Source organism: Aedes albopictus, chromosome 3 (genome assembly GCF_035046485.1).
Source record: "Aedes albopictus strain Foshan chromosome 3, AalbF5, whole genome shotgun sequence".
NCBI lineage: Eukaryota > Metazoa > Arthropoda > Insecta > Diptera > Culicidae > Aedes > Aedes albopictus.
In genome coordinates this window covers 225,018,600-225,039,120 of record NC_085138.1, presented here as the reverse complement: position 1 = coordinate 225,039,120, position 20,521 = coordinate 225,018,600, and the positions used below count along the sequence as shown (strand labels likewise).

Sequence of the window (20,521 nt, the reverse complement as noted above, 5' to 3'; positions counted from 1 at the left end):
GTCTTGAAAAACGATCCTTCGCTGCCGCAAGCAGTTCTCTATCCGATAGTAGTTCACGATTCCGTTGATTATAATTAGTGCGCGCATTGTAATCCCGCTGTCGGTCGGGTCTGCCATTGCCATTATTCGGGGGTGCTGGGCGATTTGATTGTTTTCGTTCATTACGTCGGGCCTGTCTCTTGCGCCTCTTAGCTTTATCAGCTTGTTTCTGCTGAATTGACAGATGCGATACTCGCCTGTCGTAGTCCGTCCAATCAGCTTTCCAAATACTTTTTGAGCCAAGTTTGCGCCATCCGGAATTGTCTTGGTTAGTGGTCATTACTGCATTGAGTTCGGCATGTAGACTGGGGGAGGTATCTAAAGATGCAATGTCTGCGTTAGGTGCTGGTATCATGTTCGCCGATATCGCTTTCAACTCGTTTAATATGTCAAGTTCAAACATCGGGTTACTCCGCATAGGCTCCAAAGAAGTGATGTCCAAAGTCAAAGACGACAGCTCCCTTACGTCCTTGCTCAGAGTTTTGACCTCGTCGGATAAAATTGTTACCATCGATTTCACAGCCGTAGATATGTTGTGTTTTGATGACTCACGCTCCTTATCAAACAGTGCGGTAATATGATTCTTGACGGTGTTCACGTTGCCAGTGAAACAGCTGCTTTTCGCCATCGCAAGCTGATTTTTTATATCCGTAACTAGCAGTTCCAGGCGGTCAACGGCTTCATCGATTACGCCCATGTTACTTTGTTTAATTGAGGTGCGATGAATCACCTCCGTGTTTTTGTTGATCTGTGCAGTTAGTATTTCTTGTTGATCTACAAGTGACTTCAAATCTAAACTAGTGGCTACAATGTTTTGGCAGGAGCTGCAGCACGGCAACACGAACGATGAGGTATCCGTCCTTCTGTCCTTTTTACGAAGCGAGCATCTTTGCACATTTATGCCAATGCACGCGGGATGAAATTGACGCGAACACCCTATGCATGACCACAGAGTTAAGTCAGCGGCAGTTTCTGACAGACAAATTTCGCAGCTCATTTTAACTTACACTTGATTACACGATACGTACGACCGAAAATGAAAATGAAACGTATGCTACAATTAAAAAGGTGCGCGACCGGGAGCGATTAAAAAACGCGTCCGAACTGATTGACGATCGATTATGATTTCATTGCTTATGTGACGGAAGTCGAAAAACTTAATCAATGCTTGGAAAAACCTTTTTCCTCAAGGACTTTATTTGAGCTAATATGGGAGAATATGCGCCCGCACTATCGCTCAAAGCTGTCAGTACTGGATATCGACAACCTGGAGGATCTGATCGATATCAATCACAAAATAGATGCAAATGATGCAAGTTTCTTCAGATCTAATCAGGGAAATAGGAACGAACTCCATCACCTGGAGGTCGAAAATGATAATTCTAGTGAAGATGATGTAACGGTGAACATGCTGAAACCCAATCAGCGCACCTCAAAGCCTATGACATCTTCTAAGCCTCAACAACAACTTTCAGAACAACAAAAGCCAAGAATAACAACCGATAGTTTCTGTCGTCAACCAAATCCTAGAAGAAGCTCTACTATAGTATGTTGGAATTGCAGGAAAACTGGTCACATCTTCAGAGAATGCAGAGGACCAAGACAATTATTTTGCTTCGTTTGCGGGAAATTGGGGAAAACCGCCAGATCTTGCGATGGAGATCACTCTGTGTTGAACCAACAAAAACAACAACAGAATGCTCCAACAAACTAATTGCGGGGTGTTTGAAGGGGAATCCAAGCACCTCGCCTTCAAAATGAATTCCCGAGACTAGTAGTAGTAGAGCTGAAAACTCGGTTCTTGAAATCAGAGTCAACCCGAGTTCGTGTCCGCATATTAGAGTGAACATATTGGGAACTGAAATCATTGCTTTGTTGGATTCGGGAGCAGGTTTCAGTGTTATGAGTGCTCTTAATGTCGTGAAGTCTCATGGCTTCAAGATATTAAAATGTAATGTCAAAATTTGTACAGCCGATGACACAGAGCACACATGCCTAGGCTATGTGAATGTTCCATACACATTAGGTACGGAAACGAGAGTGGTCCCAACACTGATCGTACCCGAAATTAGAAAGCCGTTGATTTTGGGCATGAATTTTTGGAAGGCGTTTCAAATTCGGCCTATGATAACTTCCAAAAATAGTATTGAAGAGTTAGAGCTCACATGGACTTCGGACATTAATGAAAAGTCCGTGATCAACTACCTTCGAGTTGAAGAGTTGACAACTGAGGCTGATCCAATAAATCTTTCAATTCATTTGTTGGAATCTACAGATGAAGAGCCTCAAATTTTGCTGTCTCAGCCAGAACAAGATGAGACATTGGACATTCCTACTTTAGAGTTGCCTAAAAATCCGCAGGAAGCAATTGATAATATTGAGACGGAGCATGAATTGACTCCGGAACAGAGGGCTCAATTGCAGGAGGTCCTCAAAGGGTTTGATTGCACCAGTCAGGGGCGACTGGGCAAAACTACTTTAATTGAGCATGAGATTGAGGTGATAGAAGGGATCAAGATTAGGGACATGCCAATGTACCGTTATTCCCCCCAAATTTGGGAGAAAATTGAAAAAGAGCTGGAGCGATGGCAGGAGTTAGACGTTATTGAAGAATGCGTGACAGAGTTTGCTAATCCGTTGGTTCCCGTTAAGAAAGCAAACGGTAAAATAAGAGTTTGCCTAGATTCAAGAAGGATCAACCAAATTACAAAGAAGGACGCATATCCAATGCGGAACATGGCAGAAATTTTTCATCGCCTCCAAAAAGCCAAGTATTTTAGCGTAGTGGATTTGAAGGACGCATATTTTCAAATACCACTCAAAGAAAATTCACGGAATTTTACTGCCTTCCGTACTCCGAAAGGACTTTTTAGATTTAAAGTTGTGCCATTTGGCCTGAGAAATGCGCCTTTTACAATGACAAGGCTGATGAACCTTGCCATTGGTTTCGATTTGGAGCCAAAAGTCTTCATATATCTTGATGATATAATCATAATTAGTGAATCCTTCGAAGAACATCTGCGTCTTTTGGAAGAAGTAGCTAAAAGGTTAAGAAAGGCTGGCCTCACAATTTCGGTCGAAAAGAGCCGCTTTTGCCGAAAGCAAGTAAGATATTTGGGTTATTTATTGACCGAAAGTGGCTTAAGCATTGAAAGCTCAAAATTAGAGCCAATTTTGAATTACCCTAGACCAAAAACTGTGAGGGAGGTTAGAAGGTTAATGGGTCTAATGGGGTTTTACCAAAAATTTATTCCTCGATACAGTCACCTCACGGCTCCAATAACCGATTTGTTGAAGAAATCGAAGAAATTCAAATGGTCTGAGGAAGCGGAGGAAGCTTTAACACAATTGAAAGCGGTGCTTACGTCAGCGCCGGTGTTAGGGAACCCAGATTATACAAGACCATTCATAATAGAAACTGACGCGTCTCAATTAGCTGTAGGTGCAGCACTGTTACAAGAATTTGACGAAGGGAAACGGATAATAGGGTATTTTAGTAAAAAACTTTCGAGTACGCAACGAAAATATTCGGCTACTGAAAGGGAATGTCTAGGAGTTCTCCTTGCAGTAGAAAACTTCAGGCATTACATTGAGGGTTCCACATTTACGGTGATAACCGATGCCAAAAGCATCACATGGTTGTTTTCACTTTCAGCAACCAACGCAAATTCGAGGTTGTTGCGTTGGGCACTAAAGCTCCAGTCATATGATTTCACCCTTCAGTACCGCAAGGGTAAGGACAATATCCTAGCTGACTGTTTGTCCAGAATAGAAGTATTAACTTGTGTGGACCAAGACTACGAAAAGCTTAAGGACCAGATTATGAATGATCCAAGTACGTTTAAACAGTTCATGGTCAAAAATGACCGAATTTATAAGTATGTTGTCGATGCGAATAAATTCACTGATCGACGGTTCGAATGGAAATATTATCCACCCACGCAGGAGCGGGAGGGGATCATTCGAACAATTCATGAACCAGCGCATCTTGGTTATGACAAGACGCTTAACTCGCTTAAAGAAAAGTTTCATTGGCCTCGAATGGCCACAGATGCGAAAAGGTATTGTAGGTCATGTTTACCTTGTAAAACTTCAAAGGCGACTAATATTAACTCTACCCCACCCATGGGATCACAAAAGAAGTTTTGTGATCATCCTTGGCAGTTGATTACCTTAGATTATGTTGGACCATTCCCGCCATCTGGTAAGAGCAGGAACACTTGTCTTTTAGTCCTGACAGATGTATTTACTAAATTCGTTTTAGTTCAACCATTTCGTCAGGCCACGGCTGCTACTCTAGTGCAATTTCTAGAGTAGGCTGTATTTTTGTTATTTGGTGTACCAGAAATGATTCTGACCGACAATGGTACACAATTTACTTCTAAGGAGTTTGCTAATTTATTGCAACATTATGGAGTCAAACATTGGTTGACCCCATCGTACCACCCCCAGGTGAATAACACCGAGCGGGTAAATCGAGTCATTACTACTGCCATAAGGGCGACAATCAAGGGCAACCATCGTAATTGGTCGGATAACATTCAGCAAATTGCTAATGCGATTCGTACTTCAGTACATGAAACTACTAAATACACTCCATATTTCCTAACTTTTGGGAGGAATCAAGTGTCAAATGGGAGAGAGTATGAAAAGATAAGAAATACAACTACAAATGATAGCACTGATTTGACAGATGACGAAAGGCAAAAATTAATTCAGCAAGTTCGTAGAAACTTGGCTGAAGCTTATCAAAAGCAGTGTAAATATTACAATTTAAGATCAAATAAGAACGCACCAACTTATCAAGTAGGGGAGAAAGTACTAAAGCGTAACACTTTGTTATCTGACAAAGCCAAAGGCTATTGCGCAAAATTAGGGGCAAAATTTGTGCCCGCAATAGTTAAAAAGGTACTAGGGGATAGCTATGAGTTGGAAGACCTTAATGGTAATCCATTAGGCATATTTCATGCCAATTTCTTGAAGAAATTTTAATTTTTCGTTGATCAAGCTATGGCATAATCCAATTAGGATAATGTACTAAGGGGAACTATTGTTCCCGATCAAAAACACATCTAAATGATGGCATGTTAGCGCAAAGAACTAAGAACTAATGTTAATTTTACATGAATGACCTAGCCTGACAATATTTCAAAGCTACTTAGACTATGTTAGTGATTAGTGTCCTTAAAACTATCTTATCTATTTACTCACGTAAGGGTTCGAATCCGGTAGTCCGTCCATAGCCTTCGTCATCGTAGAACCAATCGGGCGACGTCGTCGTCATGATGCACTTTTCCGTGGGCCGCCTATCACTTCGCGCTTCGTACGAACAGGAGTGCGGGGGTGGGAACACGGGATGTTACATCGCGACATCCACGTCCCGCACTGCCTGACTACTTTTCCGGAAACACACACACACATGCACTGTTGGATACTGCTATCCGTGAAGTTGCGTCCCTTAGTCGAGGTTATGTCGCTGATTCGGTGAAACCTTCGGCTCGTGTAACTTATGAGGCACTAGATCCGCAGCGCCGTGTCGCATTTGCTGGAAATTCCCGGTGCCGGAAGACTTCCGCGGAGTGAAGAAGGCCCTGGGTGTGATGGAACACGGATCCGTAGGCGGAATGTTGCTCACCCACAGGGTTGCAAATTGCAGCTCCGTTTGTTGAGCGTCGGTCGTCCGGGAATCCCTCGCTGGAACCTAAAACAAAGCAAAAAGCAATTAATTCTTTTTATTGGAGGGAGATATTACCTAATACTCCCCCCGTTCGATAATTCCATCATGGAATTGGTTTATCCATTTTTTTTTCGCGTTTTTTCACCACTCGCGCTGCGCCGCGGTACTTTTGCGTCGTCGGGTTGAAAGTTAACAAACTTCGCGGTGCTTCCGTTTCAGTTTTCGTTCGTTCCGACAGCTGACAGATGCGTGCGATGTTTTCGCTCGTCGCGCTTTGACAGTGCGATGTTTTGTCAGGCTGTCAAACGGGTTTGCTGCATGGGTCGGTTTTCGTGCAGATAGTAATTGGGTTGTGTATATTTTTTTTGGTGACGATTGTACACAAATAGGGTTGTGTATGTTGTACGGTGGGTAATAAAGTTTATTTCTTTTCGGAAATGTTTTTCTGATGTTTAAATTTGTTACCGTTTTCACTTTTAGCGGTTTAGGGTTAGAAGAGACAGTGTATAGGTCAGTCAAATTGCTCTGATGATCTGTCGAATATAGTAACTGTTGCAGTTGGATTGCTAAGGTGTCAAAGAGAGTTTTGATGAGTTGATCAACTGCGGTTTAGTGAACGATTAGTAACAGTGACGAACAAGTTTCGTTGAGCTGATCGTGGTTGATGTTTGGGTACACCTACTCAATTACTATCGACGAAAACGGACCAAGTTTATTTGGTTTAGTTTAGTTTGAGGAAACTGCTGAAGAATGTGTTGCTTTGAATTACCGAGATGTAGTACTTTATGAGTTATGAAAATTTGATCAGTGTTCTGATCAAATTTTCATAAAACCAGGTGGTGTGATGTAACGTTTTGACGTTTTTATCTTTTTAAGCAAAATAAATCTTCTTTGAGTTTAATTGAATTAGCCATTCAGTATAGATATTTTGCTTAAATTTGTATTAAATTGAAAAACGTTTGACGTTTTTCTCCTTTTAAGTAAAATGCCGTTTTGGATTCGCTTATTTTGGAACAAACGTTTGCTTGACCATGAGATAATTTTAGGTTAGATTCGAAATCATCATTCGTATTGACTTTGCCTGTATGCATTAAGAACTAGATGTAATTTTGTTTTGGTTTGTGTCACGGCTAAGATGCCATAATGACGATGTGAGTGCAGTAATGGCTCCTGAATATATGTATCTCATGTAAACCATCTTGACGAACCTAGGGAGACGCCAAAAAAAGATTATCGCCATTCGAATTCGTTCGTTGGCGCGATAATTGAGATAATAGGGGAATTGTTTAGTGAATGTTATTTAAGGGAAGTTTGACTAAAGCTCGTTCTTATTCGTTCGCTACAAGGCTGGACTGTAGAAGTTATCGCGGTTTTCTAGTTACGACGTTAGTGAAACTTTTAATAGTGATTTTGTGCCCTTCGTCTGCGTACCGAAGGTGAATTTTGTGTGAAATGGTGAATTCGTGTAAATTGTTTAAAACGTTTGTGTTCTTTTTTTTTGAAATTTAGTAAAACTGTACGTGTTTCCGGTCTGCAAGACCGTGGTTTTCGCGATCCTTCTACGTCGATCGTTGGATTTGTACAAAAAAAGGTAATTGTTAGATTTTAGGGAAGTTACACGACTAATTTTTAATTTGTGCTATTTCGTGTTGGACTTTTCCAGCGCTTAGGCGCTTTTTTTTATTGTACGGGCTGGTTCAGCAAATTCTTTCGTGACAAGCGGAGTCACACTGGGGTTTCCCGTGGCGGTTTCCCGCCACCGTTATTCGTCCTACGAGTCCGGACGGTTTTTTTGAGCTCGGGAGTCCGCTAAGGCCCGCCTTTTAAAAGGTAGTTAAACGGAGGGAGGTGAAGTCGTTAGTCATCGAACGAAGACCTCCGACGGCCGCCAATTACCGTCGTTTACGTCCACCTCACGCTACAACCCCCCCGGTGGACAGAGTACCGAGAGCACGGTCCGCGTGCGTTGTCAAGGGTCGCGCGTAGGACCGGACCCTATCCGAAGGCGAAGGGTTTCATTTCATCGCGCGCGGTAGAGCCCACCGAGGGTGAAGCCGTGCGAAGGGTACGTTGGCCCCGGTCCCTAGGAGAAGGTCAAAACCCGGGTCGCACGACATTCCGTCGTTGCCAGAGCTCTCGAAGATCACCAAATCGGAAGCCTTCCGTCCAGCCACCACCTCCTCCGCAACGATAATTCGGCTATACTTCCCGAGCTCAGTCATCGTGCTGCGTGCCACCATCGCAGCGTCGTCGGTAGTCCAATCTCGTCGCCGCCATTGCTACGAGGAACTTCGGGAGCCACAGTGACCTGCCGTCGTTCGCCGGCAAACCGTCGGAGTCGCCGCTACAAGAAAATCCTGCGCAGGTACGTGGAAACTTTATTCATGGCCATGATTGTTTCCCTTCCCCACCCGTATTTCCGAATATGATCAAGTCCAACCCGAATAGTTCTTAATTTCTGAAGTCAAGTTTTGAGAGTCGAAGTAGGTTAAATAAAATTTGTTTTAAACAGTTTAATAATTTGAATTCACTACTTCACCATTTTTTCTTCCCGTTTGGGGTGAATTGAATCCCTATGCTTCTACTTATCAAGTCCAAGCGGTAAAAGGAGCTAAGTCAGAGTTCCTTCTAGATAAGCGGGTTAAGGAAAAAGGGGAAGTTAATTGGCGTTTCTCTAGTTTGTTGAGTCCCTTTATAAATTTCATTAAAGCCGTTCGCGAGTCCCCTGAGGGAAAGGTCTTTCAATAGTCGGGCAAAGTTAACACGACAGGTGGTCTCTCGATTACCCGAGAGTGGCGCTTAAGCCACCGAGTTTAGAAAAACCTCGCGAAGAATCGGAACGGTTACAAGGTTCAACTGCGTTACCTGTACTGTTATTTGTCAGCTGTGGCTCCTCTAAAGCTGGACACATTGGACCTCCCGTTGAGTACTTGCTGATTGCGGATATCCCAAATCAAACACTTGGATGTAATTGCTTTGTGCCTTGTGGCCTTCACCGCTACATCACCGACATAACTTGCTCCAGGAGCAATGCTCCTGTCAGGGCCATTGCAGTACCATGACTTGTGCCCTAATTGCGGACACCTGAACCAAGGTACCAATGGCACGTGCAAGGTCAGTTGGCATACCGACCAGCCCACCATGAGCTTTCCTACCAGTTAGCATCCGCCACAGCTATCTGTATCAAAGCTACCTGTGTCCCTGCTGGGCCCTTCCGTAGCCGAACGGCTGCCGTAACCACCTGCACCTTGCACTGTTGACGCAGTGCCATGACAAGCTCTTTCGCGTAAGTGATCTCGTCTAGGATTTTCACATTCAGAGTCGCCTCCGCTGTAAGAACCCTCACCTCGACATCCTCACCAAACACCACTTCCGCCAGACTTTTGTAGACGGCGCCCTTACGCTCCATGTTACGCTTGACCTCGAGTATCATAGTACGTCTAATACCACGCGCGTCGGATCCCAGATCCACGAGCTTGGCTTCGGTTCGCATCACCATCAAGACTTCCGAGTACTTAGACTCTTCAGTCTTGATGAGGAGCACGTCACCCTTCTCAGGTAGCATGATGTAGGAATTTGTGAGGACCAGAGCTATGTTTAACGCTTCTTTTCGACTAACCATTTTGCAGCCCTTATTGCTTACAGCAATGTTTGAGCTCCTCATGAGAAAAATACAAACAAAAAAAAATACTTTCTCATACAAAATCCCGTTTAAATTTGTATCGCAATGTGAGACATGGAGACGCACGCAATCATACTCAAATTGTGTTACATATTTTGGACGCTAGAAGAAACGGGTTGATTAGATATATACATACCTACATTTATTTGTTCAACATCATTAAGACAAGACATAATCAACAATAGTACGCCACAATACTCGGTTTGTGGCTGCCGCTCTCCATCCTCGGTCGCGCCCAAAGCTCGCCAAGTCACGCTCCACCTGGTCCGCCCATCGTGCTCTCTGCGCTCCACGCCTTCTTGTGTCAACCGGATCAGTTGCAAACACCAGCTTTGCAGGGTTGTTGTCCGGCATTCTTGCAACATGCCCTGCCCACCGTATCCTTCCGGCTTTGGTCACCTTCTGGATGCTGGGTTCGCCGTAAAGTGCAGCGAGCTCGTGGTTCATCCTTCTCCGGCACACACCGTTCTCCTGCACACCACCGAAGATCGTTCTTAGCACGCGTCGCTCCAAAACTCCGAGTGCTTGTAGGTCCTCCTCGAGCATAGTCCATGTCTCGTGCCCGTAGAGGATCACCGGTCTTATTAGCGTTTTGTACATGGTGCATTTGGTGCGTGGGTGAATCTTTTTCGACGCCCGACTTTGCGCCTCCGAATTTCACGGCTCACGTTGTTGTCAGCCGTCAGTAAGGATCCGAGGTAGACGAATTCTTCCACCACCTCGAAAGTATCCCCGTCTATCGTAACATTACTACCCAGACGGATCCGGTCGTGTTCAGCTCCGCCTACCAGCTTGTACTATGTTTTTGAGGCATTCACCACCAGTCCGACCTTTGCTGCTTCGCGTTTCAGGCGGGTGTACAGCTCTGCCACCGTTCCAAATGTTCTAGCGATAATGTCCATATCGTCCGCAAAGCACACAAATTGACCGGATTTTGTGAAAATCGTTCCCCGGCTGTTGAGCCCGGCTCGTCGCATCACACCTTCCAGAGCGATGTTGAAGAGTAGGCATGAGAGTCCGTCACCTTGTCGCAGTCCCCGGCGAGATACGAATGAACTGGATAGTTCACCTGAAACCCTTACACAGTTTTGCACACCGTCCATCGTTGCTTTAATCAGTCTAGTCAGCTTCTCAGGAAAGCCGTTTTCGTCCATGATTTTCCATAGCTCTGCGCGGTCGATACTGTCGTATGCCGCTTTGAAGTCGATGAACAGGTGATGCGTTGGGACCGGCATTCACGGCATTTCTGGAGGATTTGCCGTACGGTAAAGATCTGGTCCATTGTCGACCAGCCGTCGATGAAGCCAGCCTGATAACTTCCCACGAACTCATTCGTTTTAGGTGACAGACGACGGAAGATGATCTGGGATAGCACTTTGTAGGCAGCATAAAAAATAGTGATCACCCTGATGTTCTCACATTCACCTTTCTTGTGAATGGGGCAGATTACCCCTTCCTTCCACTCCTCCGGTAGCTGTTCGGTTTCCCAGATCCTGACTATCAGCCGATGCAGACAAGTGGCCAACTTTTCTGGGCCCACATTGATGAGTTCAGCTGCGATACCATCCTTACCAGCTGCTTTGTTGCTTTTGAACTGGTGAATGGCATCCTTAACTTCCCGCAGCGTGGGACTTGATTCATTTCCGTCCTCCGCTGCACTGGCGTCGTCGTTTCTTCCGTTGCCGCGGGCTCTCGTGCCTACGTTCTCCACGCCGTTCAGGTGCTGATCGAAATGCTGCTTCCATCTTTCGATCACCTCACGTCCGTCCGTCAAAAGGCCTCCGTCTTTATCCCTGCATATTTCGGCTCGCGGCACGAAGCCGTTGCGGGATGCGTTGAGCTTCTGGTAGAACTTCTGTGTTTCTTGGGAACGGCACAGCAGTTCCATTTCTTCACACTCCGCTTCTTCCAGGCGGCGCTTTTTCTCCCGAAAGAGGTGGGTCTGCTGTTTCCGCTTCTGTTTGTAACGATCCACGTTCTGTCGAGTCCCTTGCTGCAGCATTACCGCCGTTGCTGCGTTCGTAACGATCTACGTTCTGTCGAGTCCCTTGCTGCAGCATTACCGCCCTCGCTGCGTTCTTCTCCTCCAAAACCGTTCTGCACTCTTCGTCGAACCATTCGTTCCGTCGATTCCGTTCCACGTACCCGATGGTGCTCTCTGCTGCGTCGTTGATGGTTGCTTTCACTGTACTCCAGCAGTCCTCTAGAGGGGCCTCATCGAGCTCGCCCTCGTCTGGCAACGCGGCTTCGAGATTCTGCGCGTATGCTGAGGCAACATCCGATTGCTTCAGTCGCTCTAGGTTGTACCGTGGCGGTCGCCGGTACCGTACATTGTTGATGACGGAGAGCTTTGGGCGCAGTTTGACCATCACCAGATAGTGGTTGGAGTCGATGTTGGCGCCACGATAGGTCCTGACGTCGATAATGTCGGAGAAGTGCCGTCCGTCAATCAGAACGGTGATCTCCAGGTGATGGTGATCTCCAGGTGTAACGATAAGGGAGGCTGTGTTGTAAAAAGGTGCTACGTATGGTCATATTTTTGGAGGCGGCGAAATCAATGAGTCGTAGGCCGTTTTCGTTCGTCTGCTGGTGGGCGCTGAACTTACCAATCGTCGGTCTGAATTCCTCCTCCTGGCCTACCTGAGCATTCAAATCTTTCATGATGATCAAGTCCTTTTTGTTCGCTGGGGTCGTTGCCGTTGGTCTCGGTTCGTATTATTCTGTTGCTGATTTTCCGTTACAATGGATTTTTTACGACTGGCTCGTAGGGCTTACACCAACCCCCTACTTTCCGGCGGACCATGGTGCACCACAGTTGAGCTTAGAGTCCTTCCCTGGCACTCGGACGTAGATCAGCCGCCTTTAACATGGGCATCAGACGCTGTTGTGAGCCGCTCCTCCTGGAGAACAGACGCTCAGGTTTGCCGAAGCAAACCCTTCCTTCCCTGTCAGCCTACGACCAAAGTTCCCACCGGGATTGGTTACCCGATCTTCCCTAAAGTTGCTCATAGTTTCCGGCCGGTACCGCGTGGAGGTAGGGATAGGAGTTGCTGGGCAGAGGCTAGTGGATCACAATGGGATCTAAATTGCGCAGCATACCCAGCCTTTACCGTGTCGGGTTGATTAGATGAAATTCTAATTTTTCTCATACAACGTTGCTCCATCTCAATAGTATATCGACCTGTTTCCATGTCATCTCACTGTAGTTTTCGATGTTCTGTTTATCTCACTTTTTTTCATAAAACAGAAACACTTCTACCTACCTGAAAAGAGGATTTTATTCTAGTTCAAATAGAGGAATGGTTTCAGCTGAACTTTTATTCAAGTGAAATGACAATGAGAAACTTTCATTTGGTACAATTTGCATTTCAAAATGTGTACTTTTTGTTGGAAATATATGTAAGTTTAAGCGCATCTTAAGGTTCAACCTAATATTTGTAGTCCTCTCCATGGCCAACAAGCTTCCAATGGTTTCTGACTGACTAACTCAGCGAACGAAATCCCTCCTCTAGACTAACTGGATGTTACGCCACTGATGTCGTTTTTGCTATGGGCAAACAAACATCCTCCCACATTTGCCATATGGTGGAAAAAGTTGTGCCATCGAACGGATTATTATTGGAAGCAGTTCAAAGTGGGACGCCGCGCCGGGGGGATGAATAATCATAAAACCAATCCCGGTTCACAATGGAGCACATTTCGCAGATTAATATAATAACGCCAGTTTTTTATTTATCCCATCAGATTGATTAATGTGAAGATTTGCGCCGCTAGCACTTTTATCGCTTCCAGCTCGATTTCCCGCGTGCGCTCGCTCGGCTTGTAAACCCGAACTTTGGAAATTTAATTCCACTTATTCTCACATCCACATCAGAAATTTCCCGGGTTTTGGTAAATGTACGCCATCACCATCAATTCTAAGAACAAAGGCAATTTTCCAGCAGCGTGAAGCAAACAACAAACGACTTCAAAAGAACGATATAATGTTTCCGAAACATTAGTGTCAATAAAGTTGTTCCGAAGGAAGGGTGCCACAACCATTAGCACAAACATTGTCGCCCCCAGGCAGGGGTCTCGAAGTAGTTCTCCGAAGTGGCAATCAACAATTAAGACGTGAATGCAATTTGTATACCCTCAATTTTAATACGAATGAACGTCTTTCAAAGTTTAAATCGCTTTCTCGGGAAAAGGTTTCACTGACTTTTCTCAGCACAAAATTGATCCCATTTGCCCCTTCACCCGGGATGTGGAAATTACATTGCAAAACCCACCCATGTTGAGCCAAATCGCCTTTTTTGGACGAACTTTGTGTGTCTCATATAAAGAAGGAATTTTATCACCGCCACAATTGTGTCATTTTGGCGACCCAAGGCCACCGTGTTGGCAGTTTTTGAAAATTATGAACGGAAGCGAGGGAATCCAATTTACGGAATGGCATTTCATTTAAACTCATCGTTACTGAGCAGTACGATAGTTAACTAGTGATCTGTTTTGTCTCCTTTTTGACATTTCAGTTCTGGGATAGTTATGTGCAGCAATTATGAGGGTGGTAAATTACTGAAAAGCGTTGATATGTACAATAACTGCGTTGATAGGAATGCCGAATGCGAATAAATGTCCATTTTAATTATGGAAAACAAACCACATGACAGTTTTAATGTAACATTATACGAGAGTTAGAGAGTAATAGAGAACAACGAATGTTTTTGAAACACTTTCCGATTAACTTGCTTATCTAACCAGCTTTTTCTGTTATATTTTTTGTTTTTCTAATTGACCCCCACCAGGGATAGTACAACTACACAACTACAGTCCCTGAGCTCTGCATCTTTTCGTTGGTTAATAATTTCCTATAGAAACGTGAAAAATACGATTGGTAGGCTAGAGCTTGACAAAATGGCGATAACGATAAGTTACGTCCAAGGTGCCTTCTTCTTCTTCTTTATGGCTCGACGTCCCCACTGGGACTTGGCCTGCTTCGCTTCAACTTAGTGTTCTTTGAGCACTTCCACAGTTATTAATTGAAGGGCTTTCTTTGCCTGCCATTGCATGAATTTGTATATTGTGAGGCAAGTACAATGATACACTATGTCCAGGGAGTTGAGAAAATTTTCCCGACTGGAACGGGAATCGAACCCGCCATCTCCGGATTGGCGATCCATAGCCTTAACCACTAGGCTAACTGGAGACCCCAAGGTGCCATGTACAGGAAATCATACGTGTCACAAAAGTACGCGCAATTCTTAAATGAATCTCTGGAGAAATTCAAATCCCTCGAAAAACGTTAAGAGTGAAACAATCCCAATAGGTGCCTGGTAAAATTACTGGAGAAAGTACTGGACGAAACCCAACAAGAACTCCTCAAGGTATTCCGTTTCTAGTTCTATAGAAACCTCTAGAAGAGTTGCTGGATTAAAGGAATCCCAACCCGAGCAAAGGTGGATATCAAAATGATAACAAGTTGTGTTACCTGGTTATCATTCGTTTGATAATTGAGTTTGTTATCATTTAGGTTGAATTAGGAGCCAACATCACAAAAATTATAACTCAAATTTACTCCACCAATTCCAAAATGATAAGAAGTTGAGTTATCATTGACTTCAAGTTGATAACTAATTGTGTTATACACTACCTTATTCAATATTACATTTAGTTATCAACACGAAAAATACAGCTGATTGATAACAAGTTTTGTTATCATTTAGTTATCATTCAGGGCTATTTTATCGACCAAAATAGTAAAAATCTACTTTACCGACATAGTTAGCAGCTGAAAAAAGTTTCTTACAATTATAACCCATGTTTTCAACTATTGCGCCCAGTGGGTCTCGAACCCTGATCGAGTGATTACTGGTCGCAGCCGATAGCCCCTATACCAACGGGACTCAGTGAGAGGGAGAGTAGTTGAAGGCTACGCTTTCGTACTGCAGTCGCATTGAAGATGGAAAGCGGAATCTATTTTTAGATTCGAGGCCACCAGACCCACAGTTTTGGGAAAACTTTGAAATGTGCGTTTGGAAACTGATAACATATTTTGTTATCATTTAGTATTTTTATGTTATCGCGACAGACAAAAATTAATGATAACTAAAATTGTTATCAACTGATTATCATCAATTGGAAAAAGATGAAAACAAAAATAACAAAATGATAATACCGATAACATAGTTTATTATCAAAGTGATATCACTTAGTTATCCGCATCTGCTCGGGAAGAGGAACCCCGGGAAATCGATGGAAGAAGCCTTATAGGAAAATCTATAGAGGATTCCTGAATCAATTGTTTGAATTCCAGGATGATTCTCCGGTTGAACTTTCGAAGGATTCCAGCAGGAATTCCTGAAGGTATTCCAAAGAAAAATCCTTACATAAATGTCTGAATACATCACTAGAGGAACAGGAATATCTGCAAAAAATTTTGGAGGTACCACTAGAATGTTTAGAAAAAATCTTAGGGATGTATTCGAAGGTACTCTAATAAAGGTTTAGGTGTCTTAGAGAGATTTTTAGCCTGCGGCTCTCTAATGAAAATCCCCGGAAGAATTCATGGAATAATTCCCGGAGAAATTCCTGGAGAAATACCAAACGAAATGTCAGAAGGAATCTTTAAAGAGAAAAGGAGTTCTGGGAGAAATTATGGAGGAATCTCTGAAAATCAAAGATAGAACAATTCGCCTATCGCTGAACGGTTGTTTCATAATAGTAGAAAAATATCCAATGAACGTCTACACACTTCGAAAAACTCATGTAATTTTGTGTCATTTTACGCCGACATATAGCAGCGAGTTAAATGACACAAAATTAAGTTTGATCTTACTTTTACAAGAGGCGGTTTCGAGCTTGTTTGTAATTTTACTGCAAGGGTCTATTTAGCAGTAACATAACCACAATTCCCCCATTCGTTTATCAGAACTCTAACCCCAGGTTTTTCTTCGTATAAAACACAATAAAAACCAGGTATCTTATTTCAGTATATTTTATTCAATTATCGTTACTTTGGGCACAAAATTTTGATTACAACATGCAGTTTTGCACTCTCCCAGACCAAAATCTCGAGTCGAAAGTTCTCTTCCTGTTTTTGGATACAGCACACTTCCCTATCGTTGTCCGCTGGAACAGTACAAACCGTATATCCACGCATGTACACTGCACGCTGCTCCTTTTGCATGTTTATCCACTTAAACCACTGCACAAATCTTAGTACAAATAGATAAATAATAAATTTGTAAATTTAAAAAAAAACTAAGCGCGGAAAATAAAATCGAGAATCACAGCCAGCCACGACGTCGTTTGACGTTTTATTGTAAACAAACATTAGCTGGTTGGTTTGCGTTATGGATTATGTAAAATTTTGGCACATGAAACAGAAAAATAAGTGTAATGTTCCAATGCTGCTGGCGCACGCTTAAAAATATGTCAAACAAATCTTAAACGAATTTGACGATGATAGTTTTTGTGTTCACTTGCCCAAGAAAAAAAATAAATCATATGTATGTTTGTGTCATGATTTATTACGTCAATTTCCTCCATTACGTCTCCATCAAAATTAAGAATTTTTAAGTGTGTAGGTCCATTTATTTCTTTTACTTCTCATTGCATTTAAACTCCCTTAAATTCCAATTTGTTACAAAAAAATGAGCCTCTGTATTGGAAACCTAGAATCCAAATTATGAACGAGTCTCACTAATTGTTGAACGGTTCACTCCGGTAGTCGAAATTTTACACATTTTTTCAGATTTTCATTTTCATGTTTCATAGGGCCTGTCCATAAACTACGTAGACTCTTAGGGGGGACGGGGGGGTCTGGTCAAAGTCTACGCTCCATACAAATTTCGAAAATTTTGTATGAATAAAAGCCTACGAGGGGGGAGGAGGGGGGTCTGAGATGGCCAAAAAAAGTCTACGTAGTTTATGGACAGCGCCATAGAAGTTTCATAGAAGTTTCAAAAGCATTTCCAAGGAGTTCACAGTAGATTCTTGGGGCTTCAGTGGTGCAATTCAGGGATGTTTAGGAAGAGTTGCGCCCTTAAGCCCTACGGAATGTTCATTCCCTGCGACCAGCTGTAACAGCTCTGGAATGACCCTGAAACTCTCTGAAATCCCATGGAACAACGTTCATAAAGCCCCCTGAGATCTACTAGAACACTCCTGGAACGCCTCTGAAACTCCCTGAAACACCATGGACACTGGGTCGCTCCGGGGTCATCATGAAACCACATTCAAATCCCAGCAACACTCTTGAGACCTTCTGAAAGGCAGCCTATTCATTGCACCCATAAGAAGCTAGAAACGCTCCATAGAAAACCAAAACGCGCTCCATAAAGAATGAACATATCCATAAATAAATCAGAGATTCACCATAACAAAATAAAAATGCCCCATGACAAATAAAAAATGCTCCATGAAAAAATAAAATTGTACCCATTGAAAATTGAATATTGTTCCATAGAAAAATCTAATTGCAACATATAAAATTAAAATTGCACTATAGAAAATAGATACATGCTCCATAAATACTATCAAACTGCACCATATAGAATATGAATTGCTCCATAAACAATTGAAAATTGCCCATAGTGTCCATATTGTCATAATTTAAATTCAGTTATTCAATACCACTCCACATTGCACTACTGCAGTGGTGCAGACGTTCAAAGTAATGGAGAATTTTAAATTGGGTTTTTAAATTTAGAAAAATGTATTGATTTTTCAATTTTATACAAAAGAGCACCTTTTCCTGAGTCACTATGATTTTTTTCAGATTTTTAGAACTTCGTTTTGGTACCTAAAATCATTTTAAAAGAGATTTTTTGAAATCACCTTTTGACAGCTGGGCAACTGTTTGACAGCTCCGTCCAGTACAAACTGCGACGAGGGGTGATTCGACAAATCGCTCCCATACAAACTTCAAATTCCAGGACTCCAAAATTCATGAAAATGTGGATTTCGGCTCAGTTTAACATGCAGATTCAGAATATCAAAATATCTCAACACCGTTAAAGAAGCCAATTGTTTATGGAGCAATTCATATTTTTGTATGGTGCAGTTCGATAATTTTATGGTGCATTCATCCATTTTCTATGGTGCAATTTTCTTTTTCTATGGAACAATACTCAATTTTCTATGGGTACAATTTTATTTTTTCATGGAGCAATTCTAATTTATTATGGGGCATTTGTATTATATTATGGAGTATATCAGTATTATTTATTGGTGCAAAATTTTACCTTTAATGAGAAAATTTCATGTTTTACCGATACATTTATAAAAAAAGTATGGAACGTTTTCTATTATTCATGGGCATCATTTCACGTTTTTTATGGTAGGTACACTAGCTGTCCCGGCAAACTTTGTCTTGTCAAGGTGTGGTGGTTTGACAACTGTTGAGGTCAGTAAAGCACCGCACTCTAGTTTGGTTTCATTTAGATCGTGTTGATTTTCATCCCACCTCATGAAAATCAGAACTTTAAAAATTTTCTCACTTTTTCAGTTCATTTTTGTAACTTTTTCTATATATAAACACAGCCAGCATGAATACGAATCGAACCGTGCAAGAGCCATGCTGATTGGTTCATCCGTTCATGAGTTTTGTTGCCTCAAAGGAACTTCGAACTCATTTTTATACATATAGATTTATTCATTCTTCATGGGACACTTTTTAATTTTTAATGAAGCATTTGCAATTTTCTATGGTTGCAATAACCTTTTGCCCTTCTGAAACGTATTACAAACCCATTGTGGTCACACGTTCGCTTCATAAGCGGATGGTCATGGGTTCGATCTTAGCCCCGTCACTTCGTCAGTTGCTTTGTCAGTTTGGCTGCTACTAGCTGCTATTCTGCAATTCCAATCATGTTGTCGGCGATGATTGAGATATTGCTTTATAAAATCACCCTATTGACCATTAAATACCTCTGAGGAAACATTTGGTCGTTATGGCCACTTTTATCGGTAGATCAATCATAGTGCAGTCTAAATCTGGTCTTGGATCTCTTAGCGTAGCGTGATTTTATGAATTGGAATCCATTTTGTAAATAGGAACAGAAATCCTTAAACGCCAAAAAGTATGCAATGTCCTTGTAATTTCATGCTGTTTGAAACTGTCGTGTTGAAACAACTGTTCAACATGTTTTTCATATTTTTCAGGCATAAACCCTACAAATAGGAGCAAGACATTATAAAAATGACGCGAAAATATTTTAGGCCACCTGTTTGTATGGAGCCGCCCCATAGTGCATAGTGAGCAAAAGAGCTATAGAAAAAATATACCAAGGTATCAACGCAAATATGGGTATTGGCAAAGATAGAAGTTCAAAACTGTAGTTTGTATCATAGAACACTGTGCTGAGAAGCTTGCAGTGGCCCTATGGGTACGTTACGCAGAAAACACTCTCTAATTTCATGTATCTAAAAATTAATTAATACCAAATCAAATTACATTTATTTGTTTTGTTAAACAAAAAGTAATAGGCTCCAAGCTCTGTTGTCTCTATTCAAAGTTATACAAAAAATGGCAAACCATAATCAGAGAGCACAAAAATCTTACAATAAATACCCACCGTCATACGTTCCATTGTTCAAATAAAAATTGATGGTACCATACCATCAGTCACCGGTTTGATAGGATTGCCTTAATAACTCTGCTTCGCTTCGCTCGCATCCACACCCACAAACGATCGATGCTCCCGCTCAACCCACGTACCGCCCATTCCAAAAACACCGAATACTTCTAGTCGTCAAAAGTAAATGCTTTTCTCCGCCGAACAGCACAATATAAAGAACACCTGCGGATGGATGATGTACATCGTATACATCACTTCCACTGACAGCTACACTGGAAGAGACGACTGCCATCCATCGCGAGCTGAAGCCGTTAAAGAGCGTGGTTTGCTTGGAAACAGGCCAGAAAAGGAAACTTTACATGAAAGATTACTTTTAATGTCGTGAAGCAGAGAACTCGCATTTCAAGAGTTGAATTTTACAACCCAAATGATGCCTGAAATCTTTGGAAACAACAACGAGTTTTCGTGAAATGTAGACTTAACGTTTTTCGTTTCAAGTGTTGGTGATTTGCAAAAGAAAATTAGAAATGAAATTTTACAAATACAGAATATAACTATAGG

At 42.4% G+C, this 20,521-nt stretch overlaps 1 protein-coding gene and 1 long non-coding RNA gene across 2 annotated transcripts in view; both read left to right on the top strand.

The window, feature by feature from the left end:
* The window catches only part of LOC134291447 (potassium channel subfamily K member 10-like), a 370,248-nt gene that overhangs the window by 151,159 nt on the left and 198,568 nt on the right, over window positions 1–20,521 (top strand). The gene's annotated exons all lie outside the window — the stretch shown is intronic.
* LOC134291444 (uncharacterized) lies at window positions 6,406–7,808 on the top strand. Its single transcript, XR_009999092.1, has 2 exons — window positions 6,406–7,307; window positions 7,380–7,808. It is a non-coding gene; the product is annotated as an uncharacterized LOC134291444 (long non-coding RNA).